Raw genomic sequence first — 21,772 nt, 5'->3', positions numbered from 1 at the left:
ACCAAAAGGTTTTCCATCGTACTATAAATTTAACAGCAAATGGTATAGTAAGTAATAAAAGCTGCACCAAAGTCTTAACCTGGATTTTAGTAACCCGTTCAAGTATTTACAGTGGTAACATTCAAAAAAATTAAAACACTATTTTTAAAAACATTTTTATTTTTACATTAGGAGAATGAATTACAACTCTCGGACGTGTTTACAAACACTACTAGCTGAAACAAAACTGTTGTAACAGCTCGGTTTGTTGATAGTCTAAATAGCAATACTGGGCTTTGTGGCAGGGCTTGTTTGGTTTTTTTACAGCTAAGTAAGTTAACCAGGTGAATTCATACAATAAAAATGGGAAAAGTGTAGGAAGTATGTTAATTCAACTGTGTTCACCTCAGCCCTATTCTGATACTCATGATGCAGAGAGATTCCAGGGTTTTTTTTTTTTAATATCCTTTAGTTTGCTATGTTTCAGAGCATAGTCTAGTCTTCCAGTTACCCTTAATTCCAGGAAAGTTGTTTGTGATCTGCCAGGTCACCAGCCCAATTTATAGAAACGACTGCCTGACAGGAGCCATTCAAAGGCTCCTAAAACCTTCGGCTGCTGCCGAGCACAGCAGTTAGGGATGCAAGGAGAGGAGGAGGCAAAGCTGAGCTGGCTGCCTGGTCACCGGCCGCCAGCCCGGGGCCGCCAGGGTGGGGAGGCCGGCTTCCTTGCCGCGTCGGGGGGAAAGCCGCAAGCACCAGATGAAAACTAGCACCCATCCGTAGTTGCCAGGCAGCCGAGATGGCTGTCACAGAGCTATCGGCGCTGGAAGACCATCAATTTAGGGGTCACGGGAGCTGCGAGGGAAGTGTGATGTATGGAGGGTTTGCTCTCTGTCCGTATCAGCTTCTGTAGCAGGCCTGGAGTCCCTGAGCTGTAGGAGGAGTTGCTGGGTGAGGTCTAAGACGAGCACACGGGTTGTGGAGGGAGTCAGCTAATTTCCTTCCCGTTACCGAACAGCCCACACCGACCCGTTCAGCAACAGCACAAAACGTTATCTATTTCATTTTGTGGAAGTGGTCATTCATTAAAGTGTTAAAAACAATAAGCTGGCAAACATCTCTTAGGCCTTCATGCAAAGACTTCATGCCTTCATGTTTTGCTTGAGAACTCTTAAAATAATAAAAATAAAATTAGTGTAGGGACAGTACTTACAACAAGAGCCTCGGCTCACTCAAGGGCACTGGTTTATAATGGAATAGGGAGGGATAGGGATGGAAAACATTGTTCAGATTCATGTTTAATCAGACCGAGTGCTTTTAATTAGCTGGAGAAGAAGATTGTGGATATTTCTATTTAAGTAAGTGTTACTGCTCAGAGAAATACTTTCATCATAAGAAAATGATCAGCTCACTTGGCATAAATGAAGAACTCATTCTTGGTGTCTTTTAACATACGATGTCTTTTAACATTGCATATTCGAAGTAATAACAAGGAAGATGAGGCACCTGATAACTTTAAGCTTTTCTCCTTCTCTTTCTGTATTTTTTTAAAGCTTGGGTAATAATTGAAGTATAATTAGAGAACTTTCCTAAGATCTGGATCTATTTAATTGATTTAAACATGACTACACAGAAGATTCATTTCAGTTGTTGATGTTTTTAAATCACATGAAGACATTGTTCTTACTCTGTTATTTTTAAGCTGCTCATAAAAGAGTATTAGAAATGTAATCAACACAAGACTGAAGTATCAACGTGGTATTGATATCATTAAAAACTAAAGTTGAGGATATTACTGAATTATGTTTTGACTTTCAATGAAATGATTATTTCTACAACAGTTCTGTTGCAAAATATTTTCTAAATCTGCAAAGAATATGCAGCTAATGTCCCTATAGACACTAAGTTCTTTTTTTAAGTTCTCACCAGAGTCTGAGAAATGAAAGTTTTATCTAGGACCAAACATCTATTATCAAAATTGAATTTTAGGAAAAGTAAGTTTTTTCAAAATGAAGTATGAGATTATCCTAATTATGTTAGTATTTGTATTAAAATCGATACTCTGTCAAAAATGCATAGAAGGGAAAAATGTTAGGAGTGCTGTAATTGTAATGCTGGGTATCCCTTGTATTTAGATTGTTACTTTTAGAACGTTTCTGTATTTCCCTGGACAAGTTATCTTGTATGGACTGAAAACATTTATATTTTGTAATTAAAACATTTTTATGATCCCTTTTACTGCATTAATTCTGAGTCAAATAAATCTTTTCCCAACATTATTTGCAGACTTAAAATACTGAGTTGTCATATATTTTCTGCTAAGTAGAAAATGCGTATTACCGAAAGGGACATAAGCCCAGCAGATGCGATGCTGTGGCGGTGACTGGCCATGACCAGAGTCTGTCCCATGGTAACTGCAATGTCGCTTACCTCTGTTTTATTCCAGGCCAAATTGTCTTGAATAGCTTTGCATTTCCTATGCATGCACAGATAGTATCTGTGGGAAGTAACTTGTTAGCCTTCTGTCTGTGCAAAGATGCTCTCCCCCACCAAAGATATAAAAGGATCCTCTGGCCAGTGGGGATAAGGCTGAGGAAGTGGTTTCATGATGGATTTAAGCCTATTTAAATCCCCGGGGTCACTGAAAGAGGCTGTCCCTCCCTCTGCTTTATCCTTCAGCCATTCATTGCTGCCCCTCTCTGTGTCAGCACAGGGCTTGTCAGTTCAGGGAGCTGCTTCAGCTGAAAAAAAAACCTTTTTTTTTCTGTGGTCAGATTAATTTTCAGTCCAGCTGCACAGCTGCCCAAGCACTGATGCCAGCACAAACAAGGGAGCTGGAGCACACAGTCACGGACAACGGGGAGGGCACTGCTGGTGCTCTCAGTAGCAGTAAATAAGGTGAAGTTACTCGTGAAACCGCAGCCTGTGTGTGAGACAAAGTCTAAATCGAGATTACAGATTTATTTTTTCAAATTCTTGAATTTGTGGCTAATCCTAAGTGAGCAGAACTGGGTGAAATTTGCCATTTGTTCCTTTTTTTTTTAACTGAAAATATTTTTTCCATAAACCAGGTTGTTTTGCTGGAAAATATATAGATATACTGATTTCTTTTGTTTCTCTTAATGAGTTAAGAGCATTATTTTTTTTTCTGAAAGTGTATTAACTTGGTGTTATGGAAGGATTTCATTTACTCATTCTTAAATATTTTCGTAAGTGCTTGTTCCCCCCTTCCCCCCCCCCCATAAAGGAGCTTTATGTCTTTATATTACCACTGGAAATGAGACATAGTGAAATTAATTGACTCTTCTGCCCTGTTCGATGACCCAGGAGCCTGTGACAGTCAGGAACTGAACCCAGATCTCTCGGATTTCAATCCAGACTGGTATGAATACAGCCAGGGACCCTAAAGCCAGAACACATCCTTTGAACGGCTCGCCCTCAGCTTTTTCCAGAAACTATAATGTAAACCTTTTGCAGCGAACTGTCCACGGTTCTCCCCATTGCTTTAGTTACAGCGGAGGTAGATGTTCCTCCGCCCAGCGTTGACCCCGGGAGTTTGTTAGGCAGCAGCGCTCCTGGGCTCCAAACATGCTTCTCTTGGGTTTCCCTCGCTTGGGAGAATTACGGTCTGTATTAGAAAAATTAATTAACGATTTGAGAGGAAATTTCAAATTTAGATGTTACCCACAGTGAGGAGAACAAAATTAACTCATTTAATGTCAGGCCTTCCATTAATTATATAATTAGCCTCCTGGCACTTGAAAATAATTTAATATGGATATACATTTTAGGTCCCGAAAATTGCGTGACCTTTTGCTGGGCGAAGTGGGGCCTTCTGTCTTTGTTTTTCATCCTCTCCTGGGTAGCATGTGAGCTGCAAGGTGCAGTTTACTAGAGGCGAGAAGGATTGTCTGAGAGTATTGCAATTACGAAAGATTAAAGGAAGATGGAGTAACTGGGGAGATTAAGAGAGTCACTCAGGCAGGACTTGTGTCTGTTCAGCCCAGTGTGAGAAAATAAATAATTCTGTTCTTTACTGCAGCGTTGTCTCCTGTTTCTTTCTTTCTTTCCTTCTTCCTCTGGTTTCTCTGAGGATAAAGTAGACTTGAGTTTTATAAGCCTTTACCTGGGTAATGGCTGTGCAATGTACACTGGACAAAGACTCCCTCCTATGGACAAAATTATTTCTAAGTATGTTTGGATCGCTGTGGTTGACAATTGTCCCATGCGTGTGTGGCCTGTAAGAAGAACCACCTCTTGGGATTATCTTGAACATCGTTAATGGAGATACAGTGAACTAGGTAGCACGGGTACACTTGGAGTTGTTTCTTTAACTGATAGATGCCTATGTTACATGCACAAAATTGATGTATATAAACCCCCCTACATTTACGTGAATAGAACAGATGTGCATGATTGCCCATCTAATACTGGTTTTAATCATACAAATCCAGTGGCCGCAACAGAGCTAATGCTGTCCCCTTTAACTTCATTTGAAGCCATGGGCTGTAAGACTCACCACTAGAATTTATTTCACTTTTGCAGCATAGGAATAGCTTGACATATATTATCAGGGTATCATGCCTTTTAAACATGAATTGCTCTGGTCTGTAACAAAGCATTTCAACTTTCTAAGACATTGTAGCAGGTTATTTTATCTTGAACTACACCGCAGTTGGCATCTGAGAATATATGGGTATTTCTCTGAAGTGTTACAAAGCTTCTGCAGAATTCAAAACTGACCAGGCGTCCTTCTGGACACGCTCTGCAAGGCATGCTTCACTTACTGGGCTGGAGCAAACTCAAAAAGGGTTTCCTGCGTTGGGTGCCGCCGTTTCCGGAGTCTGACTTTGAAGGTCAGAATAACACATACGCATTTGGGTTAGTAATTAAGCAGATATTAAAGAGCTTTCTTGAATCATGACCTAATAGTCTAATTTGGGAAGTGCTGGGCAACCACACCTTGGCCTCAAAGGTATTTGTGAGGTCTTCACATAAAAATGTCTAATATAGTTACTCAAAACCCCAGGCCTCTTAAATGAGAGATCGGTTTGGTAGTTTGAGTCTGAACTTGCTTGTTAGTGACAGCGCGTATATTTGTCAACATTCTTGAAGCATATTTTTGGAAATCTGAAAAATTTTCTTTTGCTAGTTGCTGTTGGTTTGATGGCAGCCAGGAATTCTGTAACATAAAAACACATCTTCTGTCTGTCTTTGAGGTGTGCTCCATTTTCTGAGACGGAATTTTCTTCACCAGAATTTGCTGTTACCAATGAGGACATAGCAAAGTGTCGTACAACTGTTCCAGTTCAACTAGATTGGACTCACATAATGGTATTAAGTTTTTTACCCGTCATTTCTCAAGGAGAATACATCAACATCTTATTTTGCTGTAATGCAGAAACTCATTGAATTACATGATGCTTGGGTTTATTCCTGGAATTTTTAACATGAAAAATTTCTGTATTCAAAATAAGTAGGATATGTACACTGTTGAGATAAAATACTTAACAGAAGAGGTTTCAGTGTGAAATCAATTGAAGATACTTGTGATTTTTTCTGTCTTTTGGTTGGCTTATATTAAACTGCTAGAAGCTTGAAATTAATCATTATTTTCCTACCGCTTTTTTCTTTTGCATTCCGGAAGCCCTTCTCCCCTTGCAGCTCCTCCTTCTAAAGTCATGTAAACTTGCACAGCTTTCCTGTTTACCTCTCCTTCATATTGTCCTCAGTTGTGACAGCCCCTTCTAGGAAGAGAAACGGTTGAGCTATACCCCCTCTACTGGCAAGCATGTATGTGCATTCAACTAAACAAAATACAAAACTGTACTTGGGAAGAGCTTAATTTTTATTGAAATCAGTACAAAGTTCTTTCCAGTCTTGTTAAAGCAGGACTGGGACAAATGGTGAACGTTTTTAATCTCTAAGAGGAAAATCTGAATCCCAGAATATGTTCCAAACATCATACAGTTTACCAGGAGCCTGTGCTGCCAACTTGCCTGCATTCAACAGGAATAATATTCAACCTATCGCTGGCATAATGGGCTTTGTAAGAGAAATTTTGCTGCCATTTTTTTATCACCATAGCCCTAGGTTTCATATTGCAGCCTGTAACACAAGAGGAAGAGCTGGAGAACTCGTGCATACCTGAACTCTCTCCCCTGTTTCACGCCTTTATTTTTCCCCCAGATCCAGGCAGAAAATCCTGGGTAGAGCTAACTGGTGCAGTAATCGCTGAAGCGTAAGGTCTGAATAAGCCTTCCTCCGTATGGGTAGAATTTGAGTCCACACTTACACAGAATGAGGAAATGAGTTTAATTTAAGTGATCAAATGGTACATAACTAAAGGTTTCTTACATTCAGTGTTTCATTTTTTGTGCTTCTTATTGTTAGGCACCTGAGAGACAATGTCTGAGCACACAAATCAGTTTGTATCAGCATAGGAAGAGTTTCAAGCTCTTTCTAGAACTTGTATTTCGAGGGATGAGTTTCCAAATAGTATGAAGGAAGTTCAGAGTTTGATGACTTTTGACACAGCAATTATCAATAGCATGAAACTGGTAAGATTTAGAGTGTATTTCAATTTCAAGTTCTCAGATGTTTGCTTTGATACACTTTGTCAGTTTGAAGGTAAAATCTGAGATCTTAGTTAAACATAATGTAATTGGAACATATATATAAAACCATTCCACAAGAGGATAGCGGTTTAAAAGTGGAGCATATTTGGGAAGTCAAGGACTTGGCAGTGTTCCTTTCACAGAGTTAGGACTATGACACATACACACAAAAATCATGAAACTGCAAAGTCAGCATTAATCAGCTCTAACAACTGCATTTCCTGATTTGATACGGCTCTGTGGATATGTGACAAACTTACTATATTTCAGATGCAAGTTTTTTGTGCTTTAAAGGTCAAATGTTTCAAATATATTGCATTCCTAATCAACATTGCATTCCATTTGCCAGCTGGAAATTTACTTTGACTTTGTATGTTAGAGAAGGGAAATGGCTGTGAGCTGTTTTTTGGCACCATACCATAGTTAGGAACAAGTAAAGTAAGGAAGAAGAATGAACTGAGTCATTTCTTGCTTCACAAAATTATTAAGTAAGGACAAGAAGATTGTGTTTGTCAACTCCTCTGTGTATGTGACAAATGCTAAACACATTAAGTCAGCAAATACACACTTTCAACGAATAGGTAATTCTAGCTGCTGATGCCTATGTCATGTGTTTGCTTGTCAGCAAGCAGAAACCATTGAAGAGGTAACATGAAATCTTAAATAAAAACAGGTGCATCTTCTTTTACAGCCTTTTCTTTTTGCTTAAAAGGGTGGCTGTCACAGCATCTGCTTGGTCGCCAGTCCTGCTCGCTCTAGAGGTTGCATTAATGTAGTGGAGCCAATTGGCCATGCTGAAGAAAACCATCAGGGTACAGAAAACCAACTTATCTGAAAAGGAGTCTGAGGGTACATCTGTTCTGAAGAGGTGAGGCATATAGAAGGCAAAAAATAGTTGTACTAATTTTAGAAACAATACAGGGAAGAAGCTCTCCCTCCATAGCCACAGGTCTGACATTTGCCTTACTATCAGTGGATGTGCATGACGGTCTGATGTAGAACAGGAGACAGTACGGTTTTATTTCTCAAATGCCCAGTTCAAATGGGAGAGAGGCTCCAGAGTTTTAAAGTACAGAATGAAAATTTTAAAAGTTTTCTTCAAGATACATATTTTTAAGGAAGTTAACATAATTTAAAAAATAGCAAATTCTGTCTGCAGCCTAGTCTGAGCATATAATCCATATATGGATCTTGCTGGTATGCATACTTAGCTAAGAGTGAATGAATATCATACTTCAAAATCTCATTTAGGCTAGTGAATAAACTCCTATTTCCTATTCACATACCAAGTTATTCTTGATGAATGTGAACGTGAATATATGTTACCAGGACAAATTCAGCTGCCCCTGTATGTTTAGACATGTCATTCTCTTTAGTTGCTTCTTGTGCTGATACAGAGCTATATTGCAACTTCTTAGTATTGATCTCTGAATAGCAAATTATTTGGAAAACTGAATGAAACCTCCAGGCCATAAAGAAGGTGTCATCTCCTCATAACTTTTTAATATGACATTGCCGACAATTTTTTAGAAATCCTGCCTCACTATACTTTAGCTCTGCTGTGCGCAGAGCTGCAGAGCAGTGGCAATAGTAGCATTCAGTGGTCGCCATCTTCAGCTATGTCAGGCAATTAGGCGAGAGTCAACGTGACACCAGTGTGACATACCAGTTGCTTAAATAAGGCTTTTTCCTCTTGACTTTGAGAAACTCCATAGCAATCACCCTCATGGTAGGTGTATTTGGTTCTGTGAGAGACAGGATAAATGGTGCCAAGTATCTGCTGAGCTGAATAGATCAGTACACAAGCCATTTCTTGGCAATTTATGAGGTCAGAAAAATCTTTTGCTTTCTGCAGATTGATAAAGTGCAGACCCGAGGTGTTTGCTGAGATATAAATAAGTGAGTTGACTGATTTTGATGAGCTATGTCTTTTTCCTCATCTTGTAATGAAACATTTTCATTTTCTAACTTTGAATAATGTTTGGAGATGCAGAGGTTTTACCTGTCACTTTTCATTCCCTTCCATTCTGTTGCCTTATCTGAAGAGCAGAAGCCTTTTATAAGGTTTTCTCTGAGGGGAAAATGTCTTTTCCATTGGACCTGTGAGAAATTATTTTATTCTTAGTTTTGTGCTAGTATATGTGTGTTTCTTTACATCAGATCACATTCTGACAAGATTGGTCTGGGAACCCATACAGAATTTTGTGTAATTATCTTTATCCTGCTATTTACATTTTTAGTCCATTGTGGTCTTACACAATCCACTTCCATGATTTCAAAAAATTGTTTCTGCAGTCCTTTATTTTCCTAATGATCTTACTAAGCCAAGTTTAATCCTTAAGTAAGCTAGTACAACTCCACTGAAGTCAGTGAATTGTATCATGATAATGTTTGGCCCATTAATTTATGAGGGTTTTTTTACATATGCATGTATTAGAAGCAGATTTTTTCATTCTGCTACAAGCAGCTCTAGTTGGTACTGGTAAACTCTTGAAAGAGTACATATTCTGATAAGAACAGTCTGGGAAACATAAAGAAAAGTAGGTGTTTATTCTAGTGAAAATGAAATCTTGGAAATGTGTATATCCTCATAGAGTATGATGTATTATGATTGTCCAGTTTATTTTTTAATATAGAGCAACATGATACAATCATAGAAAAACAGAATGGTTTGGATTGGAAGGGACCTTTAAAGATCATCTAATCCAACCCTTGGACTAGGGGACATGGGCAGGGACATCTTTTACCAGATCAGGTTGCTCAAAGCCCCATCTAACCTGACCTTGACCACTTCCAGGGATGGAGCATCCACAGCTCCTCTGGACAACCTATTCCAGTGTCTCACCACCCTCATAAAAAAATTTTTTTCCTTATATCCAATCTACATCTATCTTCTTTCAGTTTAAAACCGTTGCCCCTTGTCCTCTCACTACAGGCCCTAGTAAAAAATATCTCTCCACCTTTCTTATAAGTCCCCTTTAAGTATTGAAAGGTCGCAAAGGTCTCCCCAGAGCCTTCTCTTCTCCAGGCTGAACAACCCCAACTCTCTCAGCCTTTATTCAAAACAGAGATGTTCCAGCCCTCTGCTCATTTTTGTGGCCCTCCCCTGGACCTGCTCTAACAGGTCCATGTCTTTCTTGTACTGTGGACCCCAGAGCTGGACGCAGTACTCCAGGTGAGGTCTCACGAGAGCAAAGGGGCAGAATCACCTCCCTCGACCTGCTGGCCACGCTGCTTTTGATGCAGCCCAGGAGACGGTTGGCCTTCTGGGCTGTGAGTGCACTTTGCTGGCTCATGTCCAATTTTGGATCCACCAATATCCCCAACTTCTTCTCTGCAGGGCTACTCTCAATCCGTTCATACCCAATCTGTATTACTATTGGGGATTGCCACAACCTAGGTGCAGGACCTTGTACTCGGCCTTGTTGAACTTAATGAGGTTCCCAAGGGCCCACTCCTCGAGCCTGTCAAGGTCCCTCTGGATGGCTTCCCTTCCCTCAAGCATATCAACTGCACCAGTCAGCTTGGTGCCATCCGCAGACTTGCTGAGGGTGTGCTCAATCCCACTGTCTATGTCATTGATAAGATGCTGAATGGTATTGGTCCCAGTACAGACCCTTGAGGGATAGGTACTGCCCAATTTAAGTGAAGAACAGAGCATATAAAAGCCTTTTTAAAAGATAAAGAATTAAAACTTTCTTCAGCTGAGACTTTCCAGTTACCTTAAACTGTATAGTATAGCTACCAACAAAACTCACCTTATCAACACCCAGCGGTTTTCTGTGAGAGTATATTCCAGCTCCTGGATGCACCCAGTCAACTGGACTTCATCATTTACCTTTTCCCTGGAGCAGATTAAATTTGTGCAGAACTCCTTCAGCTGTCCCTTTGAAAGACAGCCTCAGTGACATTTTGGTATTGTCAATCTGTCTAGTCTGCAAGCCTCGGTGTAGCCTACAAAATCATACGCAATTCTTCTTTGTTGACTGAACCTCCTGGCCATACCTTCATGCAGAAGAAACGTAAGTGTAAACACAGTTTCTAAACAGTCAGGTTTCTGACTACTATTCAAAAAAGGTTTTTTCCTTAATTTATGTGAAATTACTCTTAATTCATATTTTACTTCCATCTGTTCTGAAGAAAAGATGTTGATTTTAAGTATGTGGGTGTTTCTTGCTCTGGTTGCATTCATGTGGTTATAAAAGACAAATGTGATTCCTGTGATAATGGATGTATTAATCTAAGCTCTGTTATTAAGAGAATTTATTCTGTGCATCAGTGTTCATATCTCTTAATATAGGGACAAAAAATCACAGAGCTGCAGAATCCTCGTATGAAAGATGTTATATTATTCATTAAGGGAAAATTGCAAATTTAAGCATATTACAAATGGTTCCACTCCTCCCATTGTTTATTCTACCCATTGACAGAGATTTTGCTCGCCCAGCTTAGAGTAAATAGATGCTTTATAATCAGTGAGTCTGACTGAATATGGGCTGAAGTATTCTACTCATTAGAGGTACCACAGTGTGTTTTCTCGTTTTCCTCTCCCTGCAGGATATATTGCAATGAGGCTGAACCTATTTCTATAGTTAAAAAAGTCAATTACAACAGACAGCCCCTAGCACACCAAAGTGTTGCGGTGAAGAGGTCGGGTCCCTTCACCCCGAGCTCTAGAACATGTCTCCCACTGTTGCGTGGTACGGCAGATGCAGATGTCCCACACAGGACACCCCAGTTTTGAACTTCTGCTGAACAGATGAAAACCTGACGGTAACATTCCCCTGAGCTGACAACAAGCCTTGTGTTCTGTGCCTGCTGTGGGTACTGATCTCATGCTCTATACCCACAAGAAGCAACAACACCCCCTGAAAATCCAACATGAAACTCTTAGGACGTGTTCTGAAATATTCCATCCTTGGATAATTGCGTTTATTCATTGCCCAGCAGAACTAAATAGGCCTTGCTTATTAGTGCCTCCTGGTAGTGTACTGGCTGAAGAATAATGCTATGAAAGAAATGTATTTCAATTCCTGGAATGCAGCTTTTCACTTTGCTGTCAAAACCAGCAAGCTGCAGCTGGGAAGCGTGAGTCCTGAAGAGCTTGTGTCCTTAAGTAGCTTTATATGCACAAAACGTTGTTCACATCCATATGTATTTTTGGTACTAAGTCCTAACATTTTGTAACACCTGAAGATAATTAATGACTCCTCTTTATAGTACTGTGAATATTTTCATTGGCGTCACCGGTAGAAAGTATTTGCAGCAACATGTTATTAAGTTTTACATATTGTAGAGCAATGACTGCAAGCTGTGCTATGTGTGACTGCAGAGAAGTAATTTTATAAAATTATCCCCCAACACCCAGAGTCCAGGTCTTCTCCTTGGTGGTGGTGGGAAGCCCACAGCAAAGGACTGGGTATTGCTCCGAACCTTTCTCTTTTTTCTTCTGTGTGCCAGTAATAAGTAATGTTATCGAATGAATGAAGAAGGTCTTAAGCGTGGGTTGTCAAAGGGTTTGAAAATCTATTCGGCGAGGGAAGGGCTGCCCGGCCCCACTCCCCAGTCAGGAGTTTCTGGTTCTGGGTCAGTCTCTGCTGAGGAGATCTGGTGCAAAGTGTTTTAACGAAGCAAAGTCTTTTGTTTAAAATGCTAAAAAAATAATTTTGGATGTATATCTGGATATGCATTTTTTGGATCTTTATTTTTGGGCATCTGTGGTGGCTAGCATAACAGAAACCCCCTTAAAAAACAGTATCAATGGTCACGTAAATACATTTTCTAAAATTTGGAAGTAATTATAAACCAGAGAGCAAGAATATTATGGTGAGTTTCACTACAACTGCCTGAACATGGAGTGAGAGTTACAAGGCCACTTCTGCTCATGATGTGATTACGGGGATAATAAGTTAAAGTGTCAGTTGAAGCCCCAAACCACTCGAATTTTATTTGATTCATTAGTAGTGTATTAAACTGAGAAATGTATTTTGGTATTGAAATGTACACTAGGTAGCTATAACAAGTATGCCAATGCCATATGTAATGAATAACTGTAATGTTTTATAGCCCACAAATGAAAAATACTTGTGGCTATTATAGGGAAACAGAGATGAAAAGAGATGAAAAAAGTATCTGATTTTTTGGACAAGAGATATGTCAATACAAAACTTTTAATTAACATTGTTGGGAAATCCTAATTTGCCTAAATTGATAATCATAAATTGAAATTGTATTTGTGGCAGTGCCATCTAACTTGCACTAAATCTCTCCTGTCATTTTTTGGAAATACATTAAAGTTCAGACATAAAATTATTTATACAATAAGATGTGTGGGCTTCTGAGTGTTACAATATTTTAGATAAATTCTCCAAAGCTTGCAAAGAGAAAAAGTTGCTTTTTGCAGGCTTTCCTCAATTTGTGAAGTAAAATATATTTGTTGGTTTTATGCAGTTAAAGTAAGAGGAATAAAATAAGACAGCAACGTCAATACAAGAGTTGTAGCTGTTGATGTTGCTAATGTTGCTTCATTTGCAAAAAATAAAATTATTTTTAAACCACTTTTACTTCCCACTGTTTATGCTGGTTTGTTTATGACAAAAAAACCACTGGACAACGGCAGACAGATTTTGAAAGACATGCTGTGTGTAATTTCTATTGGTAAATATTATGATTCTGTATTTAAAAGCAGTATTTACGGTCACGTCGGAGGAGGCAGCTGGCCGCTCACATTTGTGAACACCTCTTATTCACACATTCATGTTTTTGAGGCAGATAAATTTAATTTACCTGTCACTCTGCCAGGACCTCAGGTTTCTGATTTTCAATGGAACGGGTATTTCTTTGCTCCAGATTTTTTAGGAGGGAGTGGCCGGAGCAGGGGTGGGTTTCTGAAAGGGGCTGGGATGTTTAGACATTGTTTCTATTTATGTAGTTTCGCTGTGGCAGCACAGCAAGCCAGAGCACTGGATTGGCGTACTGTTAAAAGTTTAAAAAAAAAAATACTACAATAAATAACAGAAAGTTAACCTTGAAGCCAGACTGATTATCTTTCTTTCAGTTTACTAATTCATTTTATCGTGTCTAGTGCTACTAATTTAACCTTTTACCTCTGCAGAGAAAATATTCATGTAAAAGTGTTCCAATTTTTTTAAATTGTAGTAAGATTTGAGTCCTGAACACAACAATAATCCCTATTAGTGATAAAATTACTTGAAAATAAGTGTAAAAATGCAAATGAAAATAGAAATACTCTTTAAATAGAGAATATTAGCTTATGAAGGACCATATGCCAAAAATGTCATAAGTCTAGTTTTGTCAAACAAGTTAATAGACTTCCCAAATTACTGTGCTCTCTTATTTCACATGTGAAATGACATTTCAGTTCTGAATTTCAGAGAATTGTACTTAAATTGTTCTGCACAATCTCAGACCCTTGTAGAAGTGATAGGAATGGAAGTCAACCGACAGGTTTGGTTCATATTTTTGCGTGATTCTAAAATATTGCTGTAACAGAAAAACCTCGATTAAAGCTTGGTGGTTGCGGGGACCAACCTTTTTTGATTTTGAAGGTTTGAGGTGGGTTTTTTTTGATCATCTGAGAATAAGTTTCGTAACATGATAAACTGAAAACGATTTAAAGTAGATCAACGTAAATTTGAATGAACAATTGCACACACAAGACTTCTTTTTTAACAAGACTCTCTAAAAGTAGGAGATTTTAAAATTGCAAGCAGAACTGCACGCACATTTTATGTGCTTACAAGTGGCTCATAAGTGCTCTTTTTTGTGCATTTCAACGTATTGAAGTCAGTGGGAGTTTTATCACTGGCATCACTGAACACCGGATCAACTTTTGAGTGCACAGGACTGAGCCTTTGCTTCCCAGGAAGGTTGACTGTCACTCACAGCTTCCCTGCGCTGGGGTTGAATATACCTAGTTAGATAAAGAAACTTGTAAATCACTTCGGTATCTTTAGGAAAAGCTAAGTAATGTATCCCATAAGGGAAACAGTGCTCATGTATTAAATACTGCTGTGTTGACTACTTTATTGTGTACATCATGTCTTGAGGTAATTCAGGATCAGGTGTGGACCCTGTGGTATCTCTATTACACAAGAGTGTCTCTTGACATGAGTTAAAATCTAGAGGAAATTTCAGTATTCTGACATTTTCCCTGTCATATTTGCCACATTTCACAGGGACATTTGTTGGCGTGCCTGAGTGCCTTCGGGTGGGTGAGGGAGGTGCTCTCCAGAGCGCAGCTCCAGTCCTCCATATGCTATATATTTAGCTTTAAATACAGCATTTATGTATTTCGAGGGAACTGCACTAACTTGATAGTGTTGCCTGGGGGAGAAAGAAATGCTTTCATGCAAAGATTGTCAGGGGCATGGAGTGATAGCTGAAAGTAGCTGGCCTTATTAAGCAAAGTTCCTGGAGGTGTTTACATGTTTATGTAGCTGTAAAATAGCCTTTCCTCAGTCCTGGGTTTTCTTCCCTCTTTCTCCCAGTTCTGTGTTTCAAGTTAATATATGTATTGTTATATGCGAGCTTCTGTCTAGAAAAAGATTAGGAGCAAAGACTAAATCCCATTTGTGTTACTCATGTGGTTAGCTCGGTTGCTTTCAGTGTGTCTACTTGAACAAGTAAAATAAAAACAGATTTAATTCCAAATCCTTTTACTAACCGGCAGGGAAGAGTACTCATTGACCATAATAATATCTTAGCTGAGTACTAGATGTCATCTATAAATTATACACATTTTTTAGTCATTAAGTCACATTAAGCAGTACCAAGTTTTGCCCTCAGCATAAGCAGTCTCTTGCAATTGCATCTGTCTCTTCAGTATGCAGAGAACATGAAAGGAAAATTGTGTTTTACCCTATTATCTAAGAAATTGCGAAGCTATGAAAAACAGATTACTATTAATAAACAAAATTTTCTTCAAAAGGCTATGCGTACAGTTGTGAGGAAACAGCTGCTCTCCCTTCCAGAATATACAACTGGCAAGTACGTTAATTTTAAAAAAGATTATTTTGAAGGCATCAAAAGCAGTAGAAGTGCAGAAACTGTGACAAGAATACATACGCACGCTGTTGTGATTCAATATGATCTGACAGAGGAACACTTTTTCCCCTTAATACATAAAGTGGTATATTTAAATCTTTCTCAGGGGGCTAGATTTCTGCTAAATTATCACAAGCAGTACAGGTGAGCCATTGCTGATTTTGATCATATCCAAGTTATTTAAACAGTAATATGGCTTGAAATATCTCCACCGTGCCTTCCCTCTGCATTAGGAAAAAAGTAGGAAATTTTCCTGTTAAAACTATTGCACCGAATATGGTGTTTGTGAAGAGTACCTAACTGATCGTTACAGCGATTAGTACAGATACATTCGTAATTAACCTGTGAATAGCCGGTAAAGACAGGCAGCTGTCCGGCATGTGTTCCCACAGCATCCTCGGGGCCTCAACCAAGAGCTAGCACGTGCAGCCAAAGCGTTTTTCCTCCTCCATCCAGTCCATTGCCAGCGAGGCTGCAATCAGCAATGATACTCTTTTGACTTGGGACATTTGTCCACTAAGAAATGGATTTGTAAAAAACCTATTCATTAGATGCAGACCACCAAAGAGCCTCGAAGTACGAACAATTTGGACAGAAGCCATCTAGGCTAGCACTGAACCAGAGACCGCAAGATGAACATTTCTGTAGCTCATAGCCATTTGCTCCAGCTGCTTGCTTTGACTACACAAGACTTAAACAAGCGTGATTAGGCTAATAAAGATAAGCAGTAATGCATGATAAAGATAAGTAATATAACTCTAGCGTTCATAGGTTAAGCTACATGTTGTTTTCACGTTGTGAATTTCAGCACGACTAGTGTAGCGTTCTGTGGTTCTCCTCGTGGTGGTAGCTCTGACTCAAAGACTGGTTGTTTGTCACTTAATGCACTCAACCAGTCATATTGGCAGTGAATAAACAATGATGAGAGAAGGTATCACCGGCAGCTGAACCAGGGAGATGAGCTGGAACTGAAAATGGGAAAGAAAATAACAGAAATGTAATTTTTATCATGCAAAAAACATCTGCGTGAGTAAGGATTCCAAGTTGTTGTTTGCCAAGGAAATTATAATGGCAATTTCAACTGTTGTTGGTGTTATATCTTGATGTAGGGAACATACGCTGTCGTTATAAAAAAAAACAGGTCCTATATATGTGAAGTTTAATTCTTCCGTGACAGAGTTGTTGATTACGACTTACAGATTAGAATGCTGGTTCTCCCTTACTAATTAGAAATGTTGATTCTTCATTAGACAAGGCATCATTTCTGGAGTAGATCACATGTGAGGCCTGCAGCAGTGGAAGTGTTGCTTAAAACCTTGAGAGAGATTTTGCGGAGATCTGAGTTCCCCAACTCCAGCTCTAAGGTGAAGACTGCTTTCACAAGCAGGTACCTGCACACTGCTTGTTTGCCTTCCCACCCTGAGAACGCAGGCTGAGGACTTCTCCTTCCAGCCGTACGCTTTCATTATGGCTTTCAAATGACAAGCGAGCGACCTTCTTTTCTTGAACTGATTTTGCCATCATCCTTCCCAGGACCACTTCCCGTCTTTCCATCCTAATGCTTTTGAATAAAGCAAGGGATGAAACTAAGGCATTTATAGGGAAGGGTTTTCTAATCAGAAGTCCTAATCCTGGGAGCACAGTGGAGGTCTGTGTACTGAAAAGAATGGAGCCTCAGTTGTCCCAAATAAGTTCACCTTTACTGAAAAACACATTGGAACGACCCTGTTCTTATTGTGAAGTCTGTGGCATAACCAGTTTCTGGAACTGTTTTAGCAAGTTCACTTGGTATCTACAGGTCTGACTTTGAGAGGATTTCCAGCAACCTCAGAGCAGAAAGCTCGGTCCTACGTAAGCCCATTCCTAACCTCAGCCCCAGAGACTCTCCCAAAAGATCCTAGGAGAAAATTATCCTGATAGAAATATGAGAAATGTCTGTGTATTTTATTTTCTGTTTACCCTGTCATGGATGCAGATAAGCCTCCCACCCCAGGGAAGGAGTACATTAAAAAGTCTTAACAATATTCTACTGCAGTAGACGAAGCTACATTACCAGGTCCCAGTCTCATGTAAACACTCCCCAAGAATCTGCCAGATCCTGGTTTATTTGGACTAGCCAGTCAAGTGGTGTAAATTGCTCAGTTCTCACAGACACTGCAAAGAAAATAGCCTATAAATGATGTTTTCTTCTGATAAGTCAGAATGTGGTCTGCAATGGGGGCAATCAGTCTCAATCAAAAGTTGAGACATTTTAAAGTTTCTTTCACCTTGGACCTATGGCTGGTCTCCATATTTGAAGTAAGAGAATAATTTCAAATGAACAACAAATGTTGTGAAAGCATGTCTGTTTGCCAGCAATTTCCAAGTGTGTTTTCTTCTGTTTACCAGAGATCTGGAGAAATAAGACAGCCTCTTAACTAAATTGACTAAATAAAAGGAATCTGCTTTTGAAGTATATGGATTTCAGAATCAAATTTCCTTTTTCTGTGCCTGTTGGCTTTATAGGCTTGTTTACTCAGGAGGAAATGACTTGTTTTATAATGTGTTTAACATCATGTTAGTTAATCTATGCCATAATATAGAGTTGTTCCTTGTGTAAGCAAGCATTTCATGTGTAAGCATGTGTGAATCTCTCGCTGAAACGAGGGGAGTCTGTATTCAAGCCTGTTCCTCTGTTTACAGGAGGGACAGAAGAGCAGACTGGTTGGTTACACAGCTGTATTGTATATTTGAGATATCTCTCTCTCTGTAAATACTAACTTCTTTAATTCTTCTTCTCATTGCTCTCCCTCATTAATATTTTGGGACAGTTTTGCAAGCAGCTTATATAAAGAAACTAAAGTCTTTAAAACATCACAAAAGGAAATCTCAGAATCAGGCCACTTCAGGAGAAAAGCTACAAAATTATTCTTGTTGCATAAGGTTTCAAAATTTCCACGTTGCTATTTAGACAACTGCCTGTGGATGGGATTATTAAAGATGACAGTCTTGAGTAAATCAAACCTCTTTATAGGCAGTTTGATAAATCATTTCCAAGGAGGGGAAAGATACAATGACTAGTAGTTATACAGAACCAGTTTCCTGAGGAACAGAGAATATACAGTCATTGAAAAATATTACTTGCTTATAGTATTCATAATAATCAGAAAATGTGTGTGTACATGTATTAGAAATAATCCTGTATAAATCATTCTCAATTACTGAAATGGCTGACTGCTGCAGAATATCTTTACACTAATATTTCTTAAAGTAAGATACTGTAGAGATCTTTTTTGGAGAAGACTTAAAAAAATTCTTACATGAAATCATCAGTCCATCATCAGAAAGTGAAGGAGACAGTAGCCGAAGTTGATCCATTCATCGCTAATGCATTGCGCATGATTTTTTGGTTTGGTTTTTTTTTTCGTTTTTCATCATTTCTGATGAAGAGTAGGAGTTTGGAATCATTTTTTATAAGTGATCAAATCAACATATTAAATGGATTTCAAATCCAAAGCTTTCAGTACATTGCACCCATTCATGGTACGTCTTTCTAGTCTGTGCTGGTCTGCTTTTAGCCCTGTCTACCTCTCTGTCCTGCGTTGCCTCTAAGGTTTCCACAGAAACTAAAAAGTCAGTGCTGTTTTAAAGAATGCTTTCTTCCCTACTACACCTCTTAAATCTTCCAGCTGCTGTGGGGTTTCTGTGCTATCTGTCTGCACTCAGTCACCTCATCCTTTTAAATTAGATTTAGAATTTAAAAATATAGTGCCTGATGGTGCCACCCCACTGTTGTGTGTCATGGTTTCTGTTTAACTTAGAAAAGATAGAATGGTAAGTTACAGCTGTTGTGGATAAGGGGAAATGTTGTGAAATTAAAAAGCAGTTACATTTTGAAAAATAAATGGTAATCCTGGGAAAGAAAAAACCTCAAGGAAAAGCAAATTGGGAGTAACATGGAAATAATATCACTTGGCAAGTTGCGAAGTTGAAGGTCACATCAGAAGGTCCCAGGAATGTCTATTCATATTCTTGTAATGTTTTTCCTCTTTTGCTAAAATATGGCTACAAATGATGCTTACTATAATTTACCATAGAGGCAAATCAGGATGATAAATATTTTATCTGATTTAAAATATACTGTCCATTTCTGGTGGTATAGAAGAGCTAGAACTATAGTTAGTGGTATTACTTTAAAAGAAAAAGAAACAAAAGATGAGGCAAAAGGGACTCGAGCCCATAGATGTGTAATAGGAGGCAAATGATTGTTTCCGGCGCTGAACAAGGAAAGCCTTCTGTGAAGGGTTTTATGTAATTTTGTTCAGCTGAACAAAGTGGAGAATACTTAACAAAATTGCCATTTTTAAAATCTCATTGTGAATACTCAGCATGCTGTGATCATACACTGTGTAATGGTGTTTGCAATGAATAAATTGCTGTAGATACTATAATAAAAATAACTGTTTTGTGCATTAAGAAGCAGTTCTCTTCATGATGGTTTCTATCTCAGGAATGCTCTGAAGACAGGACTTTAGAGAATAAAAACATCAAAGTACTCTTTGAATAATACCAGTCTGCTAAAGTGCTAGGATACTTTTAATAATTTTTAGTGCTATTATTTAGAAGTGAATAATAAAATCAACTAAGTGATATTCGCTTTGGTCTTAATCTATTTGTTATTTTTACTCTGGCCAAAACTTATTAATTTTAAACCCAACACAGCTTCAGCAGCTTCAGCCAATAATTTTTAATGGCTCCAGTGACAGGAGGGCAGAGAAAGTTAATCACAAGAAAAAAACAATTTGCCTCATACAGACTTTCGGCACACTGACCTGGTGTGCTGCGGGTTTGTTGCAAGAAAGAAAGTGGCAGGAAGCCTCAAAGTTGAACTTCATATCGTTTTGGGTGATAAATGGACCTCTAGAAACACCTTGCTGAAACTAGAGAAGATTGACAATGAAAAAATGCCGTACTGTACTGAATTCAAGTGCTCTCAATAAGCATATGAAGCAATATCTGGTTATCCTGTAATACATTACTGCTCCTTTGACAGCTCATTGAGATCAGTTTTCCTAGATATTCTTCCAATTGCATTTACCACAAACATATTGGTTCCAAAGTGTAGATGAAAATGGTAACTGGCTTCAATAAAAAGCACTTGATAAAAGAAGGATATAACCACTATGAAGAAATTGTAGCATGAGTTAGAAAAATGTCTTAATATCCTCCTTCTCTTACTGCTTGCCTAAAAGTACTTTTTTTTTTTTAAGTTTCTTATGGAAAGATGGTCTCAATCAGAAAACTGGAAGAACTGGAAGAAAGTCTGATCCAAATTTTTCAGCTGAATTCTCTTGCTGTAATGGAAACTAAGTGGTGTAAGGGATTTGTCTGAAGTTTCTCTTTCTGCCAAAGCCTTTCTGAGTGACAAGTAGCCCAGTCACTTCACCCTTGGTTTCCATTATGAATAATTAAGTCTAATGAAAGATATCTACCCAAAAATCGTGCTTACCTCATCTAATTATGTTGATATTCCAAACCATAAATTCCCAGTAATATTGCAGGGCGACCAAAAATACTGGATCTAGCCAAGCTTTTTCTCTACATACAGTGTCTAGTTAAGGTAAAATGAACACCTCTTTAAAAATGTATATATACTGCTAATTTTCTTAGAGTAATTCAGATCTCTTGGGCCTCAAATTTAATGCTGAAAAATTTCTACCTTTGGTCTAGATAAGAACTAGTAAGAACAATGAGTATCTTCCGGTATTTTGATAATGGCACTTTTTGCACCGTCTAGATGATGGAATTGAGATGAGGATAAATCTAAAAAAAAAAAAAAAAAGAAGGAAAGAAGATCTTAGGAGTTTTCAGCAGATTTTCAGGAAAAAAGAAATGAAGAAAAGGTTATGCATTCCAAAGGTACAAATTTGGGGAGGGTTTATTTCTTGATGAGACTTTAAGTCATCAATATTATAGCTGAACTAAGCACTTATCTCTGTTCTGAAGGGGTTTATTTCTTTAATTGTTCTTTGATTTTACTGCTTGGAGACTAGCCTGCTAATTTTATTCATAGCAGAGGTGTTATTAACTATACAACTGTGCCCATTGCCACAGGCAGTCTCAGTGCTCAC

General features: G+C 38.5%; 1 protein-coding gene across 1 annotated transcript in view; it reads left to right on the top strand.

The window, feature by feature from the left end:
- LOC142079357 (ubiquitin-conjugating enzyme E2 E2) overlaps positions 1 to 21,772 on the top strand; it is a 220,963-nt gene that overhangs the window by 152,478 nt on the left and 46,713 nt on the right. The window lies entirely within an intron of this gene.

This window comes from Calonectris borealis, chromosome 2, assembly GCF_964195595.1.
Source record: "Calonectris borealis chromosome 2, bCalBor7.hap1.2, whole genome shotgun sequence".
Lineage (NCBI taxonomy): Eukaryota > Metazoa > Chordata > Aves > Procellariiformes > Procellariidae > Calonectris > Calonectris borealis.
This window is presented reverse-complemented; position numbering and strand designations above follow the sequence as displayed.